The following is a 27,309-nucleotide window of genomic DNA, read 5'->3' as shown; positions in this document are numbered from 1 at the left end:
ATCGGCCATGTATCTTCTCCCTCTTGAACCTTCCTCCTATTTCCCACCCCATCCCACCCCTCTCGGTTTTCACAGAGCACCAGGTTGAGCTCCCTTTGTCACACATCAAATTCCCACTGGCTATCTGTTTTACATACGGTAATGTATGTTTCATGCTACTCTCTCCATTAGTCCCACACACGCCTTCACTCCCATCCCTTGTCTGCAAGTCAGTCCTCTGTGTCTGTGTCTCCATTGCTGCCCTGAAAATGGGCTCATCAGTAGCATCTTTCTAGAGTCCATATACAACGCGTTAATATATGATATTTTTCTCTGTATAATAGTCTCTAGGTATACACACACACACACTCCACAGCTTCTTTATCCATTCGTCTGTCGACGGACAAAAAAGATAGGTAATACATCTATCAGGCCCCCCAGGTGGCGCTAGTGGTAAAGAGACCTGAGACACGGGTTCCATCCCTGGATCAGGAAGATCCCCTGGAGGAGGACGTGGCAACCCACTCCAGTATTCTTACGGAGAAGCCCACACACAGACGAGCCTCGTGGGCTACAGTTCATGGAGTCTCAAAGAGTCAGACACGACTGAAGCAACTCAGCATGCAACACATCTATCGGTGCCTCAGATCAGCGCCTCCTCCTCCAAATCAGTCGTGAAACATCTAGCAGCTGACTACCGGGTGCTGTCGAAGATGCGGTGTTACAGGTGTTACAGGAATCTGTGGGAGAGCTTTCTCTCAGGTCTTGAAGCAACTGAAGGTGTCTTCTCTTCAGACACGTCTGTTTTAACTTTTAGAACTCTGTGGGTATTGTTGCTAGTCATGTTTCTTCTTTGCTTTGCCTGCTAAGTAAACTCAGAACCAAATGTCCAGCAATTTCCAAAGAGAAACATGTGTCCCAGGACCCTTCTGGTTTTCCCACTGTTGTTTTTATTTAGTTTTCCTTCCTTCCTTCTCTCCTCCTTGCTCCCGCTCTCTCTCTTTCCTTTTTCCTCTGTCTTCCCCCTTCATTTCTTCTGTTCTATGTTATATATCTTTTTTCTATGTATTATCACATGTATGGATGTAACTATCTCTAAATACTTTAAAAGTACTGTGTAGGTATAAAAACAAACAGTACACTTTTCTGTATACTCTTGTGAGTATATATACTCTTAAAGGTATTTATACTCTTAGGAGTAATTGATTTCTGAGGGAAGGAGATAGGGGGCCGAGTGAAATAGGGGAGAAAAATTAAGGGGTACAAACTTCCAGTTACAAAATAAGGGAGTCATGGGGATGAGATGTACAGCATGGGGAATATATTCAGTAATAATGTATTATCTTTTTATGGTGACAGATGGTAACTGGACTTACTGTGGTTATCATTCTGTAATGTACAGAAATACCAAATCACGATGTTATGCACCATGAATAAACATAGTGTCATAGGTTAATTATACTTCAAACACACTCACAGAAAAAGAGATCAGATTTGTGGTTACCAGAGGTGGAGGGTGGGTGTTGGGGGAATGGGAATTGGATTAAGGTGCTCAAAAACTATAAACTTCCAGTTCTAAGATGAGTAAGTGCTGGGGTGTAACATTTGTTGTTTAGTCACTAAGTTGTGTCCAACTCTTTTGTGACTCCACAGACTGTACCCAGTCAGGCTGCTCTGTCCATGGGATTTCCAAGGCAAGGATACTCGAGTGGGTTGCCATTTCATTCTCCGGGGGATATTCCCAGCCTAGGGATCAAGCTAGCATCTCCATATCAGCAAAACGTAATTAACATTTCTGTATACTACATGTGGAAGTCAAAAGAGTAAAGCTCAGTTCAGTCACTCAGTCGTGTCTGACTCTTTGCGACCCCATGGACTGCAGCATGCCAGGCTTCCCTGTCTATCACCAACTCACGAAGCTAGCTCCAACTCATGCCCATTGAGTCGGTGATGCCATCCAACCATCTCATCCTCTGTTGTCCCCTTCTCCTTCTGCCTTCAATCTTTCCCAGCATGAGGGTCTTTTCCAATTTCTCTCATTACAAGGAAAAAAATACATTCTTTCTGTTTCTTTTGCTTGTATCTATATGGAGTGGTGGATATTCACTAAACCTGTGGTAATCATTTCAAGATGTATATAAGTCAAAGCCCTATACTAAACTTACACAATGCTATATGTCAATTATATCTCAGTAAACCAGGAAGAAAAAATAGGAGGGTAATTCATTTTTATGGTTTATTGCCTTACTTATATGTTTTATCCTGGAATAATGTCTCTTAAGGCTTCCTCCTGCTTTAATGTGACAAAACTTATGAAATTAAAATATAATTTAGATCTGCATCAGTTCAGCAGAGAAGGCAACGGCACCCCACTCCAGTACTCTTGCCTGGAAAATCCCATGGATGGAGGAGCCTCATGGGCTGCAGTCCATGGGGTCGGTAGGAGTCGGACACAACTGAGCGACTTCACTTTCACTTCTCACTTTCATGCATTGGAGAAGGAAATGGCAACACTCCAGTGTTCATGCCTGGAGAATCCCAGGGATGGGGGAGCCTGGTGGGCTGCCATCTATGGGGTCGCATAGAGTCGGACACGACTGAAGTGACTTAGCAGCAGCAGCAGCAGCATCAGTTCAGTTCAGTTCATTTCAGTCACTCAGTCGTGTCCAACTCTTTATGACCCATGGACCACAGCACGCCAGGCCTCCCTGTCCATCGCTAACTCCCAGAGTCTACTCAAACTCATGTCCATTGAGTTGGTGAAGTCATCCAACCATCTCATCCTCTGTCATCCCCTTCTCCTCCTGCTTTCAATCTTTCCCAGCATCAGGGTCTTTTCCAATGAGTCAGCTCTTCGAATCAGGTGGCCAAAGTATTGGAGTTTCAGCTTCAGTATCAGTCCTTCCCATTCACACCCAGGACTGATCTCCTTTAGGATGGTCTTGTTGGATCTCCTTGAAGTCCAAGGGACTCTCAAGAGTCTTCTCTAACACCATGGTTCAAAAGCATCAATTCTTCAGTGCTCAGCTTTCTTTATAAGTCCAACTCTCACATCCATACATGACTACTGGAAAACCATAGTCTTAACGAGATGGACGTTTGTTGGTAAAGTAATGTCTCTGCTTTTTAATATGCTGTCTAGGTTGGTCATAACTTTCCTTCCAAGGAGTAAGCGTCTTTTAATTTCATGGCTGCAGTCACCATCTACAGTGATTTTGGAGCCCAAAAAATAAAGTCTGCCACTGTTTCTACTGTTCCCGCATCTATTTGCAAAGAAGTGATGGGACTGGATGCCATGATCTTCGTTTTCCGAATGTTGAGCTTTAAGCCAACTTTTTCCCTCTCCATTTTCACTTTCATCAAGAGGCTTTTGAGTTCCTCTTCACTTTCTGCCATAAGGGTGGTGTCATCTGCATATCTGAAGTTATTGCTATTTCTTCTGGCAATCTTGATTCCAGATTGTGATTCCTCCAGCCCAGCCTTTCTCATGATGTACTCTGCATATAAGTTAAATAAGCAGGGTGACAATATACAGCCTTGACGTACTCCTTTTCCAATTTGGAACCGGTCTGTTGTTCCTTGTCCAGTTCTAACTGTTGTTTCCTGACCTGTATACAGGTTTCTTAAGAGGCAGGTCAGGTGGTCAGGTATTCCCATCTCTTTCAGAATTTTCCACAGTTGATTGTGATCCACACAGTCAAAGGCTTTGGCATAGTCAATAAAGCAGAAATAGATATTTTTCTGGAACACAGCATTATCTTTTAGGATTTGAAATAGCTCAACTGGAATTCCATCACCTCCACCAACTTTGTTCATAGTGATGCTTCCTAAGGCCCACTTGACTTCACATTCCAGGATGTCTGGCTCTAGTGATCACACCATTGTGATTATCTGGGTCATGAAGATCTTTTTTTGTACAGTTATTCTATGTATTCTTGCCATCTCTTCTTAATATCTTCTGCTTATGTTAGGTCTATATCATTTCTGTCTTTTATTGAGCCCATCTTTGCATGAAATTTTCCCTTGGGATCTCTAATTTTCTTGAAAAGATCTCTGGTTTTTCCCATTCTGTTGTTTTCCTCTATTTCTTTGCATTGATTACTGAGGAAGGCTTTCTTATCTCTCCTTGCTATTCTTTGGAACTTTGCATTCAAATGGGTATATCTTTCCTTATCTCCTTTGCTTTTCACTTCTCTTCTTTTCACAGCTATTTGTTAGGCCTCTTCAGACAGCCATTTTGCTTTTTTTGCATTTCTTTTCCATGGAGATGGTCTTGATCCCTGTCTCCTGTACAATGTCACAAACCTCTGTCCATAGTTCATCAGACACTCTATCAGATCTAGTCCCTTAAATCTATTTGTCACTTCCACTGTATAATCGTAAGGGATTTGATTTAGGTCATATCTGAATGGTCTAGTGATTTTCCCTACTTTCTTCAATTTAAGTCTGAATTTGGCAATAAGGAGTTCATGATCTGAGCCACAGTCAGCTCCCTGTCTTGTTTTTGCTGACTGTAGCTTCTCCATCTTTGGCTACAAAGAATATAATCAATCTGATTTCGGTGTTGGCCATCTGGTGATGTCCATGTGTAGAGTCTTCTCCTGTGTTGTTGGAAGAGAGTGTTTGCTATGACCAGTGTGTTCTCTTGGCAAAACACTATGAGCCTTTGCCCTGCTTCATTCCGTATTCCAAGGCCAAATTTGCCTGTTACTCCAGGTGTTTCTTGACTTCCTACTTTTGCATTCCAGTCCCCTGTAATGAAAAGGACATATTTTTTGGGCATTAGTTCTAAAAGGTCTTGTAGGTAGAACTGTTCAACTTCAGCTTCTTCAGCATTACTGCTTTTGGCATAGACTTTGATTACTGTGATATTGAATGGTTTGCCTTGGAAACAAACAAAGATCATTCTGTCGTTTTTGAGATTGTGTCCAAGTACTGCATTTTGGACTCTTGTTGACTGTGATAACTACTCCATTTCTTCTAAGGGATTCTTGCCCATAGTAGTAGGTATAATGGTCATCTGAATTAAATTCACCCATTCCAGTCCATTTTAGTTCGCTGATTCCTACAATATTGGCGTTCACTCTTGCCATCTCCTGTTTGACCACTACTAATTTGCCTTGATTCATGGAGCTAACATTCCAGGTTCCTATGCAATATTTCTCTTTACAGCATTGGACCTTGCTTCCATCACCAGTCCCATCCACAACTGGGTGTTGCTTTTGCCTTGGCTCCATCTCTTCATTCTTTGTGGAGTTATTTCTCCACTGATCTCCAGTAGCATATTGGGCACCTACCGACCTGGGGAGTTCATCTTTCAGTGTCCTATCTTTTTGCCTTTTCATACTGTTCATGGGGTTCTCAAGGCAAGAATACTGAAGTGGTTTCATCTTCTCCAGTGGACCACATTTTGTCAGAATTCTCCACCAAGACCCGTCCGTCTTGGGTGGCCCCACACAGCATGGCTTAGTTTCATTAAATTAGACAAGGCTGTGGTCCGTGTGATTAGATTGGCTAGTTTCTGTGATTGTGGTTTCAGTCTGTCTGCCCTCTGATGCCCTCTCTCCGTGCCTACCGTCTTACTGGGGTTTCACAGAGTGTATTTACTAAGGGGTCATGAAAAAGCTTGGAGAATTCATTTATCACATATATTATCTAGACATACATATTTGTTATATATATCTTACAAATTCTAAATGGAATGTAAGTTCTGAGAGGACAGAATGTATCTCAAGTGTCCAGTATTGTATCTTGTGTATAAAAGGCATTCCATGAGTATTTTTTTTAAGTTAATTTATTTATTTTAATTGGAGGCTAATTACTTTACAGTATTATAGTGGTTTTTGCCATATGTTGACATGAATCAGCCATGGGTGTACATGTGTCCCCCATCCTGAACCTCCCCTCCCACCTCCCTCCCCATCAGGGTCATCCCAGTGCTCCATGAGTATTTTTGTATGAATGACTAAATGAATAATTCATGAATTTTCTAATGCTCAGTCATTATGAATACATTTGGTTTTTAGTGATGATAGTATACATACACATACACATATTTGAGAACTTTCTTTTTGTTCTAATCGCTTCCATTTAGGCTCTGTTTCTCCAGATTATAATTTTTCAATGAAGTATTCATTGCTGATAACATTTTTTCATTATTTCTCTATAGAAATATGGTCACACATCATAAAGAGGAGCAATATGACATTTTCTACTCATGTGGAAAGAGGAATTATCTTGAACTAAGCCAAACATTTAATACCTCTATGTCTCAGATGGTTCTCATGAATCATTCACTATAATTCGGTTGCTTTATTTGTTCTTATATTGGGGAAGGAGAGGAAAGTAACATTTATGGAGAGCCTACTATGTGATAAGTGCTTGCCATGTATTTACTTATGTCTATTTCATTAACCTCTACAACAACCCAGTGAAGAAGATACTGTTTGTATCCCCGTTTTAGTAGACCAGGTAATTGAGGCTCAAAGGGAAGACATAAGATAATCACAGCTGCCTGAAGCCCCAGCATGCCTCTCAGCCACACTGGACTCAACTCCAGGTCATGCTCACCGCCCCCCATCCATTGCCTCTGCCTCACGCTCATCTTTTTCAGGTCTCCCTTATAGTACACTGCTTTTATTCCTTTATTCAGTTGATAAGGGACTGTTTTCAGTTATTTGACAGGAACGCCAGGCTAAGCCATTTGGTGTTCAGTGAGTGGTTTCATCACTGAGGATTTTGAGCAGAGGACTGGTGTTATCTGGGCGACAGAAAGGAGGATGTATTACAGGCCCTGGGAGCTGGGCATATATTGGGCCAGGTGAGAGATGCCAGGTTGGCAAAATAACACCCCTCCAAATGTCCATATCCCAATCTCTGGAACCTGTGAATATCACCCTACATGGCAGAGGGGCTTTGCAAATGTAATTCATGTTAGGGACCTTAACTACAGGAGAGAGTATCCAGGTGCATCCAGGTGGGCACAATCTAATCACACGAATCCTTGAAAGAAGACAGAGGGGTGACTGCGGAAAAATGAGTAGAGGGATGCAACATGGCTGGCTTTGAAGATGAAGCAAGGGACCCAGGGGCCAAAGTATGCAGACAGCCTCTAGAAACTGGAAAAGACAAGGAAAGGAATTCCTCCGTAGTCTCCAGAAAGGATGTCTGGCCTACTGACTCTTTGACTTGACCAGTAAGGCCTGTGTCCGCAGAATTGTAACATAGTAAATTGGTGTTTTATTGAACCCATCCAAGTTTTGTTACAGCAGCCATCAGTTCAGTTCACTCGCTCATTTGTGTCTGACTCTTTGCGACCCCATGGACTGCAGCATGCCAGATTTCCCTGTCCATTTCCAAGTCCCGGGGCTTGCTCAAACTCATGTCCATCAAGTCGATGATGCCATCCAACCATCTCATCCTCTGTCATCCCCTTCTCCTGCCTTCAATCTTTCTCAGCATCAGTGTCTTTTCTAAGGAGTCAGCTTTTTGCATCAACTGGCCAAAGTATTGGAGTTTCAGCTTCAGCATCAGTCCTTCCAGTGAATATTCAGGGTTAATTTCCTTTAATACTGACTGGTTTGATCTTGCAGACCAAGGGACTCTCAAGAGTCTTCTCCAACACCACAGTTCAAAAGCATCAATTCTTTAGCATTCAGCTTTCTTTATGGTCTAACTCTCACATCCATCCATACTGGAAAAACCATAGATTTGACAAGATGGAGCTTTGTTGGCAAAGTAATGTCTCTACTTTTTAATATGCTGTCTAGGTTGGTCATAGTTTTTCTTCCAAGGAGCAAGTGTCTTTTAATTTCATGGCTGCAATCACCATCTGCAGTGATTTTGGAGCCCTAGAAAGGAAAGTCTGTTACTGTTTCAATTGTTTCCCATCTATTTGCCACGAAGTGATGCGACCGGATGCCATTATTTTCATCTTTTGAATGTTGAGTTTTAAGCCAGCTTTTTCACTTTCCTCTTTCACTTTCATCAATAAGCTGTTTAGTTCCTCTTTGCTTTCTGCCATAAGGATGGTGTCATCTGCATATCTGAGGTTATTGATACTTCTCCCGGCAATCTTGATTCCAGCTTGTGCTTCATCCAGCTCATCATTTCACATGATATACTCTGCATATAAGTTAAATAAACAGGGTGACAATATACAGCCTTGATGTACTCCTTTCTTGATTTGGAACCAGTCTGTTGTTCCATGTCTGATTCTAACTCTTGCTTCTTGACCTTAATACTGATTTCTCAGGAGGTGGGTAAGATGGTCTGGTATTCCCATCTCTTTAAAAATTTTCCGCAGGTTGTTGTGATCCACACAGTCAAAGGCTTTGGCATAGTCAATAAAGTAGAAGTAGATGTTTTTCTGGAAATCTCTTGCTTTTTCAATGATCCAACGGTTGTTGGCCATTTGATTTATGGTTCCTCTGCCTTTTCTAAATCTAGCTTGAACATCTGGAAGTTCTTGGCTCTCATACTATTGAAACCTAGCTTGGAGAATTTTGAGTGTTAATTTGCTAGTGTGTGAGATGAGTGCAATTGTGTGGTAGTTTGAGCATTCTTGGGATTGGAATGAAAACTGACCTTTTCCAGTCCTGTGGCCACTGCTGAGTTTTCCAAATTTGCTGGCATATTGAGTTCAGCACTTGAACAGCATCATCTTTTAGGATTTGAAATAGCTCAGCTGGAATTCCATCACCTCCACTAGCTTTGTTCATAGTGATACTCCCTAAGGCTCACTTGACCTTGCATTCTGGGATGTCTGGCTCTAGGTGAGTGATCACACCAACATGGTTGTCTGGGTCATTAAGATCTTTTTTGTATACATCTTCTGTGTGCTCTTGCCACGTCTTCTTAATATCCTCTGCTTCTGTTAGGTCTATATTGTGTCCTTTATTGTGCTGATCTTTGCATGAAATTTTGTTTTGGTATCTCCAATTTTCTTGAAGAGATCTCTTTAAGAAGAGCCATAAAGAACTGTTAATAGTATAAGGAGAGATTTAGACTTTAGTTGGGAAGTAGGGCTTTCATGCTTCTGCTCAGAAATCTTTAGCAGCCCTCTTTCTCACCACTTTATATCTCACCTGTCTTACCAAACTCTCCAGGTTCTGTATGACCCGCCCATGTTGTGTATTTCTCAATGATGGCCCCTCCTTGCTCAACTCTGGTCATGCTTCATCAACTGACCATGCTCAGTCTCCTATCTGCATATGATGGTTACATGTAGGCAATGGAATATTACTCAGCCATAAAAAGGAACAAAATTGGGTCATTTGTAGAGATGTGGATGGGTGTACCTAGAGACTTCCATATGGTGTGAAGTAAGTCAGAAAAACAACCATCTTGTATTAATGCATATATGTGGAATATGAAAAAATTGGTATAGATGATCTTTACAAAGCAGAAATAGAGACACATAGAAAACAAATGTATGGATACCCGAAGGGGGAAGCGGGGTGGGATGAATTGGGAGGTTGGGATTGACTCATATACACTACTATGTATGGAATAGATAACTAATGAGGACCTATTGTATAACACAGGAAACTCTTCTCAGTGCTCTGTGGTGACCTAAATAGGAGGGAAATCCAAAAAAGAGGGCGTGTATGTATAGCTGGTTCGCTTTGCTATACAGTAGAAACTATTTAATAATACAACATTGTAAAGCAACTATACCCCAATAAAAATAAAAAAAAATACAACATTCTAAAACTGTTAGTTCCTATGCTCCTGGAGGGCACAAGCAGCATCTTGTTTCTCTGCATGCTATAGATGGCCACCACAGTGCTTAGGCTTACTGTAGGCCTGAAGACTAACCTCAGCATGTTGTCAAAGTTTTGCCTCTCGTTATAGACTTTGCCCTCATTTCTGTACTTGTATACTCACCATGAACCTTTTATATAGCCCTCTACAATGGCTGTCTTAAAAGTCTTAGCTTATTGTATCATCTGTTTAACTTCTGACAGTCCTCTAAATTAATTTTACAAAATATTTACCGAGCTCGACCTCCTCCAGATAAATCTTCCCCACGGGTCCGTGACTGCTGCTCTTCAAGTGACTCATTTTATATCATTTCCTTATCACAACAGTCTAACTCCACAAAGCCAGCCTGCTATTTCTTGCTGCTCTCTTCAGCTTTCATTTGATACGGGTGCCATTTGGGGTTTACTGCCCATGGATCCTGGGGTTTCTGTGATAGGCAGGGTGTTTTATAATATACGATACTTTCACTGCCTGCAATCTCAAGATTTGGGGAAGCAGGTTATCTGCTTCGGAAACCTTTGCTTTTCATGGTTCTCAATCTCATCTCTATTTCAAGAAGCATTAACCCCTGGCTCCTCTCTTCGGCTACTTTTTTCAGTTTTAAATGTGCTTCTATTGCCCTGAGGAACCGGTGAGCAAAGGCTTTCCTTTCTTCAGGAAGTCTCTGTCCTTCCCTCTTTTCTGCTTACATCCTGCTGATATTCCTATCAAGTCTGGATCTTTTGTGGGTGAACTTTTCTTCATACCATTGTACTGCGATAATTTTTTGTGCTAGCGTTATACTGGCTGATATTTGCCTAGCTTGAACTTGTTGGAAGAAAGCTGTATAGACAAGATGACTTCTTGCTAAAAATTGAATTCCAAATGTGTCTTAGGAAACCTTTTTTTGGGGAGGTGCAGATTTTAGGACAGACCTTCTTTTCATCTTTCATTGATTTCCTGTGGCTGGGCGAGTTTTACAGAGTTTCAGACTAATACCTGTTTTTGGAAATCAGCATTCATATTTGTGTAGGATTATTTTTAGCTCTACAATGCCTAATAATTCTTCTTCTCTGTATATATGGTAAGTATAGTTATTCTTAAGTGTTATGCCTGGGAAGTTGTATATAGCAGGGCCCTTATAGGAATGTTCCTAAACTTTGATCAGTGTATAAAATTTATTTTTCTGGCACTGAATCATAGAGTTATGCTTTTAGGATATTGTCTGTCAGATTAATCATTTACTTGAGCAGACCATGTAATGCACTCCATTTTGGGATAGAGCTTGTGGCAAATATGCATTTATAAATATAACATGATGTCAACCTAGTGCCAAGGAAAGTAAACCCATTTACTAAAACATTAATTCTTAGTCTCATTAATTCTGAGAGATTGTGGTCAAGGCAGAAAACAGTTCTCAAAGACACAGAATGCTGCAAGGTGACTAAGTGTAGTAAGACAACCATGGATACTTTTATAGAGATGTAAAACATAGCTGTATTGTGATAATTAATACTTTGTGAATATTGCATACTTTTTTATAATGCTATTTTTAGGCTTTTGATAGTTTCAAATATGTAATCGTGGAACTATAAGACGTGAAGACATGCTCTGAACATCAGATCAGATCAGATCAGTCGCTCAGTCGTGTCCGACTCTTTGCGACCCCATGAATCGCAGCACGCCAGGCCTCCCTGTCCATCACCAACTCCCGGAGTTCACTCAGACTCACGTCCATCGAGTCAGTGATGCCATCCAGCCATCTTATCCTCTGTCGTCCCCTTCTCCTCCTGCCCCCAATCCCTCCCAGCATCAGGGTCTTTTCCAATGAATCAACTCTTCGCATGAGGTGGACAAAGTACTGGAGTTTCAGCTTTAGCATCATTCCTTCCAAAGAAATCCCAGGGCTGATCTCCTTCAGAATGGACTGGTTGGATCTCCTTGCAGTCCAAGGGACTCTCAAGAGTCTTCTCCAACACCACAGTTCAAAAGCATCAATTCCTTGGCGCTCAGCCTTCTTCACAGTTCAACTCTCACATCCATACATGACCACAGGAAAAACCATAGCCTTGACTAGACGAACCTTTGTTGGCAAAGGAATGTCTCTGCTTTTGAATATGCTATCTAGGTTGGTCATAACTTTCCTTCCAAGGAGTAAGCATCTTTTAATTTCATGGCTGCAGTCACCATCTGCAGTGATTTTGGAGCCCCCAAAAATAAAGTCAGCCTCTGTTTCCACTGTTTCCCCATCTATTTCCCATGAAGTGGTGGGAACATAGCAGTTTCTAATATGAGCATATTTAAAGGGAAGGAGGCTTTGCTAGGTTGTATATTTTGTGTTAAGGAAGGAGTGTCATTTTACATTTTCAGTTACTCTTCAGGAATCCTATTCTGATTACCCTTTAACTTTTTGAAAACAGGTGGCAATATACTTATAATTATTTCCAAGAATGGTACTAAGACTTTCTTAGGCATTTTCACACTTGTTTTTCCACTCCACAATACTTTGGGCTTTCCTTTATTGAAACTTCCAGAGCTATAGCACTTGTGATATAATATAATTGGTTTTTGAATTTTATTGAGGGCCAGAGTTTCAGAAATGTAACTTTATTTCATTGATTAATTTATTCATTAAATATTTAGTAAGTGCTCATCATTCAAGGCCTGATAGGAAATCTCCAAAAAGCCAAGATAATAAAACACCAGATACCCGTATAAATATTAAATAAACAAAGCATCAAAAATCTTTACAATGTTCTTTATAATTTAAATGCTCACCTTATTCAGAATGACAAAACTCCCTCATGGAAACAAGTCTCATGCTGAAAAATCTCTTGCATTTGTCACTTAAAAAAAAAAATCTCCAAGTGAGGTCGTTGCTATGAACTCTCACACTTGATGAGGCAACCAGAAGCAAACCCATTTGCAGATTATTCCCAAGGAACCAGAGAAAGAATGTTGCCTGGACTTTCATCTGTACATTAGTTTTCTTTCTTTCTTTCTGACCAGAAGGGTGCACTATTGTATTTTATTTACTGCTTTGGGTGGGGGGAGAAAAAGAACACAATGATGTTCTTTATACAACTTAATTTATATATCCTTGTAATTTACTTTTTAAAAAAAAATTTTTTATTAGCATTCTAGTTTCCATTCTTGACTTCCTGGATTTTTTTTTAGCCCTTTCTTGGTACCAGTTAGCCAACAGATGGTTCACAGGGGGAATGGTACTGGCTTCTAAAAACCTGACTAAGCAATATTGTTTCACCTTTTCTGGTTTCCTCTCCTCTGAGAGAGGAGTTTATCACCTTTGTTACAGATGGGACTGTTTTGGCAGTAGATGCCTCCAGATGCAGCAGTCTGGAATGTTCCCAACCTTAACATCTGGGGTTCAGTTGGCTCATTCTCAATTTTCTTTCCTGCTTTCCTGGTCTGAGGTTATTGTTGTGAGGGTTAATTACACTCTGGCTCTGATGAGGAAGAGATAGTCATCCTCTACTTGTCATGTAGGTCCTCCAAATTGTTACTATGATAGTAGATTTTCGTAGGAAAGTGGGTATGTGTTATACTTCCTAACCAGCTCTTTTTTAAAAAACAAATAAACAACATAACAAAAAGAATCCTTTATTCTGTGAGCTTATTGCTAATGAATCACTTTAGATAGACCATGCAAGAAAATAGCACGACACACACATTTTTTTTTTTTTTGAAACTTCTTTGGAGATAAAATTTCTGGTCCTCATTGCACAGATATAGAAATTCATGCATGATGTCAGATTTCCAAGCTTGGAATTTACACAGTAGTCTTCTGGCAGTGTATTTTCAGTCCTTGGTGAGCAACATTATCTTGTAGTTCTTCCAAGAATTTTTCCAAGTGTACAGTATCATGATTTTTAGCTAATAATATATGAAAATATGAAGGAATTGCTTTTTAAATAAGGACAAAGAAAATGGTAGTATCAAACCACAGGGATGATGTAGCAATAGGCTACCATAATCTTAACTATAAGATGTAAAGCAGAAAATTAGAAGAAACCATAATCTAGATGAACCATATTGTTGCCTTAGGGTGGTAGTATTAAAGGAGATTTCTTTCTGCTTTTTGACACTTCTGTTGTATTCAAGTTATCTCTATGAACATACGTTAAAATCATCATTTGAAAAGAGAAAGAAGAATTTCTTTTCCTGCACAAACCAAAATAGTCAAAGCAATTTAATAGAAAGCCTCCCAACATCTCTCGTTACAAATACCACATTTTAACATTTAAAGGCAAAAGTTTAAGAATGTAAATAGTCATATGTATTTATGGATTTAACATTTCAAAACCAGCTTAAATTCACCCATGTCCAATTTCTGTGGGAGGTTTTGCTATGTGCACGTGGATATTGATTTGACACCTGAAGTTACCATTTTCATAGTAGCCTCTGTCTTTGTTCAGTATTCTGTAACTACAGCTAAAGGGCTGACACTTATCTGACTACAGTTCAATACCATAGCAGATGTGACTTTTTTTTTTTCTCTCTTTTAGAAACTTTTGGTCAACTCTTGGACTAAATTAACCTAATCAACTGATGACCCTGCAACATGTAAGCCCAACTCAAGGAACCGAAAATATTTGAATCTAATGCTAATCAACCAGTCTTTTTATTTTAATTTTTAAAAGATTTTTTTTTTTTTTTGGCTGTGGTGTGTCTTCATTGCCTTGTGCAGGCTTTCTCTAGTAGACGTGAGTGGGGGGCACTCTTCACTGCGATGTGCGGGCTTCTTACTGCGGTGGCTTCTCCTGTTGCAGAGCTTGGGCTCTAGGTGTGAGGGCTTAGTGGTTGCAGTGCGAGGGCTCAGTGGTTGCAGCTCACCGGCCCCAGAGCACAGGCTCGGTAGTTGTGTCACTCAGGGCTTAGTTGCTGGGTGGCATGTGGGATCTTCCTGGATCAGGGATCGAACTTGTGTGCCTTTCATTGCAAGGCGAATTCTTAATCACTGGACCGCTGGAAACCCCAGAGTCTCTAACACTCTTGATTCTGTTTGTTTCTATTATTATTATTATTTTTTTTTTAGGGTAAATGCGAGAGGTTTAAGTGTCTACAGTTAGACAAGAGCAGCAATCCCTATTACTGGATGGTTGCCACCAGGTAGGCAGAGGGTAGAAGTTTGATTTTCACAGTATGTGGACCTACTAAGTAGGGGTTTCTCAACTGGGACTAGGGTGAGGTGAGGAAGGCATTTGTCTCACTCTGGTCCCCAACCTGTAGATAACTCTGAGAAAAGTTAACTTTTTTTTTTTTTTTTTGCCATGAAAATATGATTTTAGTTAATAGCGTGTGCTTATGTTTAAATACCAAAATAGATTGTAATAACAACTAACTCATCGAACCTGGAAGCTGATTTTTACAACATTAGCAATTCAGGACACAGCCAAAGGTCTCCAGGGCCACTCAATTCACTGTGACCTAGGTCAGGCATCTTTCTCTATAGGGATAACCCCTCATGCTGTATTATGTTATTTGGCATGTGGATCTATGTACATAGTTTGAATATCCTTAAGACTTTTATATGTGTTAATGGGTTGGTGGTTGGTGTTCATGCTCTATTGGAAATATAACCATGGCCTCTAAGTCACAGGAGTAAAAATTCAAAATGATGGAATTGTATACATTTAACACCATATTTTTTCTATATTGCTACACTGTATTTCATATGAAACTCCAGATCAGATCAGATCAGTCGCTCAGTCGTGTCCAACTCTTTGCGACCCCATGAATTGCAGCACGCCAGGCCTCCCTGTCCATCACCAACTCCCGGAGTTCACTCAGACTCACATCCATGGAGTCAGTGATGCCATCCAGCCATCTCATCCCCTGTCGTCCCCTTCTCCTCCTGCCCCCAATCCCTCCCAGCATCAGAGTCTTTTCCAATGAGTCAACTCTTCGCATGAGGTGGACAAAGTACTGGAGTTTCAGCTTTAGCATCATTCCTTCCAAAGAAATCCCAGGGCTGATCTCCTTCAGAATGGACTGGTTGGATCTCCTTGCAGTCCAAGGGACTCTCAAGAGTCTTCTCCAACACCACAGTTCAAAAGCATCAATTATTCGGCATTCAGCCTTCTTCACAGTCCAACTCTCACATCCATACATGACCACAGGAAAAACCATAGCCTTGACTAGATGAACCTTTGTTGGCAAAGGAATGTCTCTGCTTTTGAACAGGCTATCTAGGTTGGTCATAACTTTCCTTCCAAGGAGTAAGTGTCTTTTAATTTCATGTCTGCAGTCACCATCTGCAGTGATTTTGGAGCCCAAAAAAATAAAGTCTGACACTGTTTCCACTGTTTACCCATCTATTTCCCATGAAGTGATGGGACCAGATGCCATGATCTTCGTTTTCTGAATGTTGAGCTTTAAGGCAACTTTTTCACTCTCCACTTTCACTTTCATCAAGAGGCTTTTGAATTCCTCTTCACTTTCTGCCATAAGGGTGGTGTCATCTGCATATCTGAGGTTATTGATATTTCTCCAAGCAATCTTGATTCCAGCTTGTGTTTCTTCCAGCCCAGCATTTCTCATGATGTACTCTGCATAGAAGTTAAATAAACAGGGTGACAATATACAGCCTTGATGTACTCCTTTTCCTATTTGGAACCAGTCTGTTGTTCCTTGTCCAGTTCTAACTGTTGCTTCCTGACCTGCATACAAATTTCTCAAGAGGCAGGTCAGGTGGTCTGGTATTCCCATCTCTTTCAGAATTTTCCACAGTTGATTGTGATCCACACAGTCAAAGGCTTTGGCATAGTCAATAAAGCAGAAATAGATGTTTTTCTGGAATTCTCTTGCTTTTTCCATGACCTAGCAGATGTTGGTAATTTGATCTCTGGTTCCTCTGCCTTTTCTAAAACCAGCTTGAACATCAGGAAGTTCACGGTTCACATATTGCTGAAGCCTGGCTTGGAGAATTTTGAGCATTACTTTACTAGCGTGTGAGATGAGTGCAATTGTGTGGTCGTTTGAGCATTCTTTGGCATTGCCTTTCTTTGGGATTGGATGAAAACTGACCTTTTCCAGTCCTGTGGCCACTGCTGAGTTTTCCAAATTTGCTGGCATATTGAGTGCAGCACTTTCACAGCATCATCTTTCAGGATTTGGAATAGCTCAACTGGAATTCTATCACCTCCACTAGCTTTGTTCATAGTGATGCTTTCTAAGGCCCACTTGACTTCACATTCCAGGATGTCTGGCTCTAGGTCAGTGATCACACCATCATGATTATCTGGGTCATGAAGATCTTTTTTGTACAGTTCTTCTGTGCATTCTTGCCATCTCTTCTTAATATCTTCTGCTTCTGTCAGGTCCATACCATTTCTGTCCTTTATCGAGCCCATCTTTGCATGAAATGTTCCTTTGGTATCTCTGATTTTCTTGAAGAGATCTCTAGTCTTTCCCATTCTGTTGTTTTCCTCTATTTCTTTGCATTGATCACTGAAGAAGGCTTTCTTATCTCTTCTTGCTATTCTTTGGAACTCTGCATTCAGATGTTTATATCTTTCCTTTTCTCCTTTGATTTTCACTTCTCTTCTTTTCACAGCTATTTGTAAGGCCTCCCCAGACAGTCATTTTGCTTTTTTGTATTTCTTTTCCATGGGGATGGTCTTGATCCCTGTCTCCTGTACAATGTCACGAACCTCATTCCATAGTTCATCAGGCACTCTATCAGATCTAGGCCCTTAAATCTATTTCTCACTTCCACTGTATAATCATAAGGAATTTGATTTAGGTCATACCTGAATGAAACTCCAATGTACCATTAATATATGTGCATTTAACTAGAAAATAATTTACATAACTGAACTTGTCACCAGTTTTTAGCTCTAACAAGTTTGAGGGGTATGAAGTTCTTCCAGTGAAGGCAGTGTGGCAGTATTTCTCCCCATCTTTTCTTGGAGGTGGGAGTACAGTAGGCATATGAGACTCTAGGGAAATATGTTTGGGTTAAAAAAATAAATGGCACACACCCTTCTTTACTCTAAGTTGAAAATCCTGAGAACAAAGCACTATGGTACCTCATCTAAAATATATCATTTTTATTATTCCTGTGTACCTAGCTTATCATTACCTGATAGCAAGCAAAGAGCAGCTGTACTTGTTCTTGTGTATTTCCTACTCCATTTTACAAACATTATGAGATGATTATCTTAGCCATTTTTTAGCCTCATAGCCTTACCTCCGAACTTTGCACACAATTGATACTTGATAAATATTTTAAAAATTATACTTGAGATATATAAATTAGTTAGAAGTTTACCAGAATAAAGAAAAATCTTTTGAATTTTAAAGGTATGTGAGGTATGAATTCAAGTGTGTATCAATAGGTGTGGAGTTGAGAGATTACAGGATGTTTCTGAGACTGGTGGTATAGGGAACTAGAGATGGGAACATCATCAGCAAAGTAGTTAGAACAGTGATGGGGATCCAGAAGCCAGTCATTCCAGTCTTCTCATGGTATTGTCTTTGTGATGTGTTTTGCCCCAAGCATTTATTTTCAGCTTATGTGTGTCTTTATATTTAAAGTGCATTTTCTATAGGCCATATATATTTGGTTCTTTTTTCTTTGCGAACCATTCTGACTCTCTTTCCTTTTAAATTGGAGGGCTCAGTCAATTAATGTCATGAAGTAATTGGGATTAGATCTACCATTTCATGATTTGCTTTTTCAACTCGTTCACTTTATTTTTTGTAACTCTCTTCCTTTTTTCTGACCTTTTGGGGAATATTTCAAAGATTTTTCCTTTAAAATTTCCTATTGACTTTTTAAAAAATGAAGTAGAGCTGATGTAATTATCATGTTAGCTTCAGGTGCACAATATATATTTCAGCATTTAAATACATTGTACAATGACCACTACAGTACGTCTACTATTTGTCACCGGGCAAAATTATTGAAGTGTTATTGACTGTATCCTTTATTCTGTATATTACCTCTCTGTAACTTACTTGTTTTGTAACTGGAGTTTGTACCTTTTAATCCCTTTCCTCTATTTTGTCCACCCCTCTCCCTTCCTCCCCTCTAGCAACCATCAGTTTGTTCTCTTATCTGTGAGTCTATTTCTAATTTTGTTTTTTATGTTCGACATATAAGTGCAATCATATGATACTTATCTTTCTCTGACTTATTTCACATAGCATAATGTCCTGTAGATCCATTCATGTTTTTGTAAATGGCAAGATTTCATTCTTTTTTATGGTTGATAATCCATTTATCTTGTTTATCCATTCATCTATCTATGGACACTTAAATTGTTTATTCATCTTGGCTATTATAAATAATGCTGCAGTGAACAAAAATGGTTAAGAATCCACCTGCTAATGCAAGAGACATAAGAGATGTGGGTTCGATCCCTGGGTCAGGAAGATCCCCTGGAGGAGGACACGGCAACCTGCTCCAATATTCTTGCCTGGAGAATCCCATGGGTAGAGTCATAGGCTACAGTCCATAGGGTTGCACAGAGTTGGGCATAACTGAAATGACTCAGCACAAGTGCACACACGAACATAGCATTGTGTATATCTTCTCAAATTAGTGTTTTTCTTTTCATAAATAACCAGAATTGGAATTGCTGGATCAGATAGTATTCTATTTTTAATTTTTTTTTAAATTTTATTTTACTTTTAAACTTTACATAATTGTATTAGTTTTGCCAAATATTTTTAATTTTTTAAGGACTTCGTACTGTTTCCACAGTGGCTGTACCAATTTATATTCTACCAGCTGTGCACAAGAGTTCCCTTTTCTCCACATCCTTGCCAATACCTGTTATTTGTTGTCTTTTTGATGACAGTCATTCTGATGGGTGTGACGTTACATATCACCATGGTTTCTTGTTTTTGTGTGTGTGTGTGTGTGTCTGTGCTGCATGTCTTGTGGAATTTTAGTTCCCCTGAGTCAGACACGACTGAAGCAACTTAGCAGCAGCAGCAGCAGCAGCAGGGATTGAACCTGAGCCCTCAGCAGTGAGAGTACAGAGTCCTAACCACTGGACTGCCAGGGAATGCACCTAATCATGGTTTTGATTTACATTTCCCTGATGGTTAGTGATGTTAAGCCTCTTTTCATGTATCTATCGGCCATGTGTCTCTCTTTGGAAAAATATTTATTTGGGTCATTGGCCAATAATGTAGATGGGTAGAGTCAACACTGGCACCTGCCTGTCCCAGACCAGCGAAGTAGAGGTGAGTAAAAAAATTTGGTGGCTACTACTCCCTTAGTATCTAGAGAAAGTTCCAACAGATCCCTACCCCTTTGGTACATGACCTAAAATTAGTCAATGAGTCTCCTTCAGGTATGATTCAGGTGCTTTTCAAACTGCCGCCTCTGTGCTGGGACTTAGAATCAGTGATGTATATAGAATAGTCTTTTGGAATTTTTGCACATATTTTTCAAGAGTGGAGTCTCAGTGTTCTAAAGTCCTCTGGCTCTCCCTGGTATAAGCTCCGTTGATTTTCAAAGCCAGACATTATGGAGACATTGTCTTCCTGGTATAAGTGTGTGATGTATTGGGTTGGTGAAAAAGTTCATTTGTAATTAGGGTGTTACAGAAAAACCTGAATGAACTTTTTGCCCAACACAATACCTTGTTCCTCAGGGAGAACGTCTGAGGCTGTGATAGCCCTGTTGTCTGTGTGTGGCCTTTCGAGGGTCCTGGCCAGACTGCCCCTCTGCCCCTCCTCCCCATCTCAGTGAGGCTTTTTCCTTTTGTCCTTAGTTGTGAAAATCTTTTCTGCTAGTCTTCAGGTCTTCTCAGAGATAGTTACTCTGTGTGTAGTTGTAGTTCTGGTATGTGGGTGGGAGGAGATGATCCCAGGAACTTCCTGCTCAACCAGCTTGTCCCCCTCCTCCCCAGATAGTATCAACTTTTCTCCTGTTGAATTTTTTTTTCTTTCTTTCTTTTTTAAATTTTATTTTATTTATAAACTTTACAATATTGTATTAGTACAATATTGTATTAGTTTTGCCAAATATTGAAATGAATCCACTACAGGTATACATGTGTTCCCCATCCTGAACCCTCCTCCCTCCTCCCTCCCCATACCCTCCCTCTGGGTCGTCCCAGTGCACCAGCCCCAAGCATCCAGTATCGTGCATCGAACCTGGATGGCAACTCGTTTCATACATGATATTATACATGTTTCAATGCCATTCTCCCAAGTCTTCCCACCCTCTCCCTCTCCAACAGAGTCCATAAGACTGTTCTATACATCAGTGTCTCTTTTGCATCTTGTACACAGGGTTATTGTTACCATCTTTCTAAATTCCATATATATGCATTAGTATACTGTATTGGTGTTTTTCTTTCTGGCTTACTTCACTCTGTATAATAGACTCCAGTTTCATCCACCTCATTAGAACTGATTCAAATGTATTCTTTTTAATGGCTGAGTAATACTCCATTGTGTATATGTATCATAGCTTTCTTATCCATTCATCTGCTGATGGACATCTAGGTTGCTTCCAGGGCCTGTTGATTTTTAACTACACTTCCTTGTGTTATTATTTCAGTGGCCAGCTTTGGGAATTGCATTAAAAATCCTTAACTTTTCATAGTCTACCTACAGTTAACATCATGATGCTTCATGTAAAATACAGAAAACTTGAAACTCTCCATCCCTCATCTTTTATGCTTCATGCTTTTAAATATGTATTTTTATGAGTTAGGACTACATATGTGATGGGACCCATAAAATAATGTTTTGGTTTTTTGCTTTAAACATTTTTATGGTTTATTTAAAAAAGAGTAGAAAAGCAAAAAGCAAAGAAAATCTTTTTCATATGCTTATACATGTAACGTTTCTGATGCTTTTTCTTTTTTGGAAAATATAACTTTTCATCTGACATTATTCTCCTTCAGCTTAAGAAATTTTGCGAGAATTTACAGTAATGGAAATTGGACAGTAAGAGTTTTTCTTTTTCTTTTATCTGAAAGTATCTCTATTTTATCTTCATTTTTGGATATTTTTGCTGGATATAGAATTTTGGCTTAACAGGTTTTGTTTTCCTTTTTCTCCCCAGCACTTTAAAATTATTGTTCCACTTTGTTTTCTGGCCTGTGTGGTTTCTTATGGGAAGTCAGCTATTAATAATGTAATTCATTTTTCCCCTCTATATAATATGACTTTTTCTCTTGCCTATAAGATGTGCAGTTTAACTTTAGTTTTTGAAAGCTTAACTACAACAAACCTCAACATAGCCTTCTTTGTTTTCACTCTGATTGGTATTCATTTAGCATATTGTATCTATAAATTCTGCTAGTCATGAAACTGAGAAATTTTAAGCCATTATTTTAAAAATTTCTTTCTGCTTTATTTTCTCTCTCCTCTCTTATGATTTCATTCACATATAGCTAAGATTGTTTGATTTTATCTAGCATGTCTTTTAGGTTCTGTTCTTTGTTTTCAGATTTTTTTCCCCTCTATTATTCTTTCCACTGGACAATTTCTACTGATTTGTTTTCAAGTTTACATATGCTTTCCTCTGTCATCTCCATTTGATTGTCAATTGAATCAATTGAATACTTTGTTTCAGATACTGTATTTTTCAGCTCTCAGTTTTCCACTTGGTTCTTTTAATTTTTCTATTTTTCTGATTTCCTTTATTTTTTGTGAGCGCATTTTATCTTGCTTCATTTAGACTAATTATAATAACCATCTAAAAATTCTTGTCTAAAATTGTAATTAAAAAGGATACATTCACGCCTATGATCACAGTAACACTATTCACAATAGCCAAGTCATAGAAACAACCTAAATGTCCATGGACAGATGAGTGGGTAAAGATGATGTGGTACATGTATACAACAGAATAGTACTCAGCCATAAAAAGAATGAAATCATGCCAATGACCCAGATAACCACGATGGTGTGATCACTCACTAGAGCCAGACATCCTGGAGTGCGAAGTCAAGTGGGCCTTAGGAAGCACCACTACAAACAAAGCTAGTGGAAGTGATGGAATTCCAGCTGAGCTATTTCAGTTCCTAAGAGATGATACTGTTAAAGTGCTACAGTTAATATGCCAGCAAATTTGGAAAACTGAGCAGTGGCTCAGTGAAAATGGTCAGTTTTCATTCCACTCCCACAGAAAGGAAGTACTAGAGAATATTCAAACTATAGTACAATTGCACTTACTTCCCATGCTAGCAAGGTTATGCCTTTTCTGAATTTTCATTATTATAAATAATTCTTTAGATAAATATCCATGTTCATATGATTGTGTAAGTTAAGTATTAATTGAAATAATTATTTTATTAGAATAAATCTCTAGGAATGATTTTTTTCATTAAAGATACATACATTTCAAACTGTGTTGTTAGAGAAGACTATTGAGAGTCCCTTGGACTAGAGATCAAACTAGTCAATCTTAAACGAAATCAATCCTGAATATTCATTGGAGGGACTGATGCTGAAACTGAAGCTCCAATACTTTGGCTACCTGATGCAAACAGCCAACTCACTAGAAAAGACCCTGATGATGGGAAAGATTGAAGGAAGGAGGAGAAGGGGATGACAGAGGATGAGATGGTTGGATGGCATCACCTACTCAATGGATATAAGCTTGAGCAAGCTCTGGGAGATGGTAAAGGACAGGGAGGCCTGGCATGCTGCAGTCTGTGGGGGTCACAAAGAGTCGGACATGACTGAGTGACTGAACAACAATACACATTTTAAAGGACTTAAATAGTTTAGCAAATTATCCTCCATAAAATTTTACTTATTTATTCTAGCACAGTGTTTATAGTAGACTGAATAATAGTCCCCAAAGGTGTCAAGTCCTAATCCCTGGAACCCATAATAATACTACATTTGGTAAAGTGGTCCTTGCAAATGTGATTAAATAAAGGTCCTGAGGTGGAGAGATTGTCCCAAATCATTCAGGTGGACCATAAATGCAATCACAGGTGTTGGAAACCTTCTTGCAAAGGCATTTTTGTGTAATGTTCTTATTAGGGGAGATTCTGAGGTATAGGATTGCTAAGGCAAAGGCTTTAGATATTTTTGTATTTTTTTTAAAAATCAATAATGGCTCAAATTTTATTGGTTCAATTATTCAACTTTTTAAAAATTGATTGAAATATAGTTGATTTACAAGGTATTTTACTTTATATAAGTGCTGCTAGACTGTTTTTAAAAAAACTACCAATTAATATATTCATCAATAATGAGAAATAAATCCATTTTCCTCTCATCTTTGCCTTTTCACTAGATAGAAAATAACATTTTATTGATTATTGTTTTCTCTTATTTTGAATGAGGTTTAGCATCTTTTTATATGTTTGTGGCCTTTTGAGGTTGCTCTGCATAAACTATCTTTCTATATTTCTTGCCCATTTTTCTATTGGGATATTTATATTTTCCTATTAATTTAGAAAGATCTCTATGTGTTATAGATATTAATCTTCCATTTCTCATTTCTGTTGCCAATATATCCTCACATCCCTCTGTATATTTTTGTGGACTCTGCTTATGTTATCATTTTGCATAAAAATGTTTAACAGTTATCTATGGTGCAGGTTCACCTATCCTTCTATTGTTAGTCACTCGGTCATGCCCAACTCTTTGCAACCCCGTGGACTGTAGCCCACAAGGCTGCTCTGTCCATGGGATTCTCCAGGCAAGAATACTGGAGTGAGTAGCCATTCCTTTCTCCAGGGGATCTTCTGGACCCAGTCTGCTGCATTGCAGGAGGACTCTTTAGTGTCTCAGCCACCAGGGTAGCCCACATTTTTTTGGCCATCCTGCGTGGCTTGTGGGATATTAGTTCCCCACCAGGGATTGAACCTGTGCCCTTGGCAGTGAGAGCACAGAGCCTTAAACCCTTAACTGACAAGGAATTCCTCCATCCTTTTATTATCTCTGGGTTTTCTGTCTCTATTTTTAACCCTCTAGATTAAATATGTAGTCTCCTAGATTTATTGCATTTTATTTTTTTGTATTTTAGTTTTTATATGAATCTTATTTTTATTTAAGTTGCAATAAATAAAGAGAGAAGTCCTCCTGAATTTTCTTCCTGATGTGTAGCCAGTTAGGTCTATACCATTTAAACCTTCCATTCTTTCCTTGCAAAACTGAAATAATTTCTGATATGTGTTTCAGTTCAGTTCAGTCACTCAGTCATGTCCGACTCTTTGCAACCCCATGAATCGAAGCACACCAGGCCTCCCTGTCCATCACCATCTCCTGGAGTTCACTCAAACTCACATCCATCGAGTCGGTGATGCCATCCAGCCATCTCATCCTCTGTTGTCCCCTTTTCCTCCTGCCCCCAACCCCTCCCAGCATCAGAGTCTTTTCCAATGAGTCAACTCTTCCCATGAGGTGGCCAAAGTGCTGGAGTTTCAGCTTTAGCATCATTCCTTCCAAAGAAATCCCAGGGCTGATCTCCTTCAGAATGGACTGGTTGGATCTCCTTGCAGTCCAAGGGACTCTCAAGAGTCTTCTCCAACACCACAGTTCAAAAACATCAATTCTTTGGCACTCAGCCTTCTTCACAGTCCAACTCTCACATCCATACATGACCACTGGAAAAACCATAGCCTTGACTAGACGGACCTTTGTTGGCAAAGGAATGTCTCTGCTTTTGAATATGCTATCTAGGTTGGTCATAACTTTTCTTTCAAGGAGTAAGCGTCTTTAATTTAAACCTCTCTAAATATACAGAGATCAGGTTGTGGATGCTCTGTTACACTAATCTCCCAGTGAATATTTCAGTGCTGCTATGATACTATTTTGATTTTGATAGAGCAGAAGTAAGCTTTAACATGTGGTCAGACATGTCATCTCTTCTTCATATTTTTCTTAGTTTCTTTTGGACTTTTAAAAAAAATTTTCTTTCAAGATTTAAAAAAATAATTATTTCGTTCCCTTAGGTCTTAATTGAGGCACTGGAGAACTTCGTTAGGTCATTTGGGAGCTTTCTTTGTGGCACAGGGGCTCCAGAGCACGCAGGCGTGATAGTTGTGGCTTGGGCTTAGTTGCTCCACAGCATTTGGGATCTTAGTTCCTCCACCAAGGATCAAACACACACCCTCTGCATTGCAATGTGGACTGTTAACCACTGGACCACCAGAGAAGTCCCTGAACTTTTTTTTTTCCTTCTTAGGTCTAAAGGAGAAGAGGGCGTAGAGGATAAGATGGTTGGATAGCATCACTGACTCAATAAACTTGTGTGAGCGAATTCTGGGAGACAGTGAAGGAACGGAAAGCCTGGCGTGCTATAGTCCATGGGGTTGCAAAGTGTCAGACTCCACTGAGCGACTGAACAACAACAAACTTAAGGTAAGTGAATCTAGTTTAAAAAGCCCTCTCATCTCAGTTTCAATTGCATTCAATTTATATATTAATTTTTGGAGTTTGTTGGTAGTTCTGTCTTCCCATTCAAGCACATGATTCTCCATTTATTCAGAGATATTGCCTTCAGTGTAATTTACATGATAACAAGTTCTTTGCTAAATGTTTCATTAATTTTAGTAGTAGTTTACTAGACTTTCTTAGGTTTTTAAGGTATACAATCCTATAATCAACCAAAACAGGTATCATTTCCTTTTCCCCCATATTTATATCTATTATTTTATTTTCTTGCTGTGTTGTATTCTTTTAAATCTTCAAGTTAATATTAAATACTAAATATAATAACAGACAGTTGAGTCTAGCTACCGACTTTAATTAAAGTGGGTTTAGTGTTGCATAATTTAGGATAATATTTTTCAGTCACTGAAAAATAACCCTTATTATGATTGAGCTTTTGTATTACTAATGGCAGCTTAATTTTATCTTGGGCTCTTTTAGTAAATATTGGTATGATCATGGTGTTTTCCCCCTTTAATTTAATGGTGTAATGTATTATAGTCACAGATTTTTTTAATATTCATCTACTGTTGCATTCCTAGTATATACCTTAGTGGGTTACATATTATTGTTAGCCTTAGGTTCCAGTGTTGAATTCAGTTGCTAATATGTTCTTTTACATTTTCGCCTTTACTTATGTGTTATATTGGTTTGCAGTTTTCTATTTAGAATTGCACTCAGTTATTTGATAACATGAACTGAGGAAACATTGTTTCGAGAAATAGTCTTTATCCTATGATCTGTAATGGTTTCTACCACCCTGGAATAAATTCTTCTATATCTAGTTATGCTTAGCTGTGAACCTGTCTAGTCCTGGTAACTTTTCAATATCATTTTAATTGTAAATTTGATTTCCTTTATGATTTTTTTTGCTATGATGTTATTTCATACCTTCAAATAAAGACATTTTATGTTGCTTGCATACATTTTTCTGTGTCTAATGGATTTGGAGTATAAAGAGTTCTCTTTTTCATTGCTTTCTAGATAATTTTTATCTTACTTTTGATTTCTTATTAGACTTAAGAGTTATATATAGGTGTGTGCATCTTAATTTCCACATGATGAATATTACTTTAATCTCTCCTTCATAATGTATTTCAAGTAGTATTTGGTTTTGATCAGAGAAGGTAGCTTGCACAAATTCTAATTTTAAAACATCCATTAAAAATATTTTATAAGGGACTTCCCTTGTGATCCAAT

At 39.0% G+C, this 27,309-nt stretch overlaps 1 long non-coding RNA gene across 1 annotated transcript in view; it reads left to right on the top strand.

The window, feature by feature from the left end:
• Positions 1 to 27,309, top strand: part of LOC138984737 (uncharacterized) — a 336,274-nt gene that overhangs the window by 182,289 nt on the left and 126,676 nt on the right. The window contains exon 5 of the long non-coding RNA XR_011462021.1: positions 25,865 to 26,040. This is a non-coding gene — a long non-coding RNA (uncharacterized lncRNA). The remainder of the gene's footprint in view (positions 1 to 25,864; positions 26,041 to 27,309) is intronic.

This window comes from Bos mutus, chromosome 22 (genome assembly GCF_027580195.1).
Source record: "Bos mutus isolate GX-2022 chromosome 22, NWIPB_WYAK_1.1, whole genome shotgun sequence".
Lineage (NCBI taxonomy): Eukaryota > Metazoa > Chordata > Mammalia > Artiodactyla > Bovidae > Bos > Bos mutus.
Note: the sequence above shows the minus strand (reverse complement) of the source record. Positions and strands in the feature narration are given on the sequence as shown.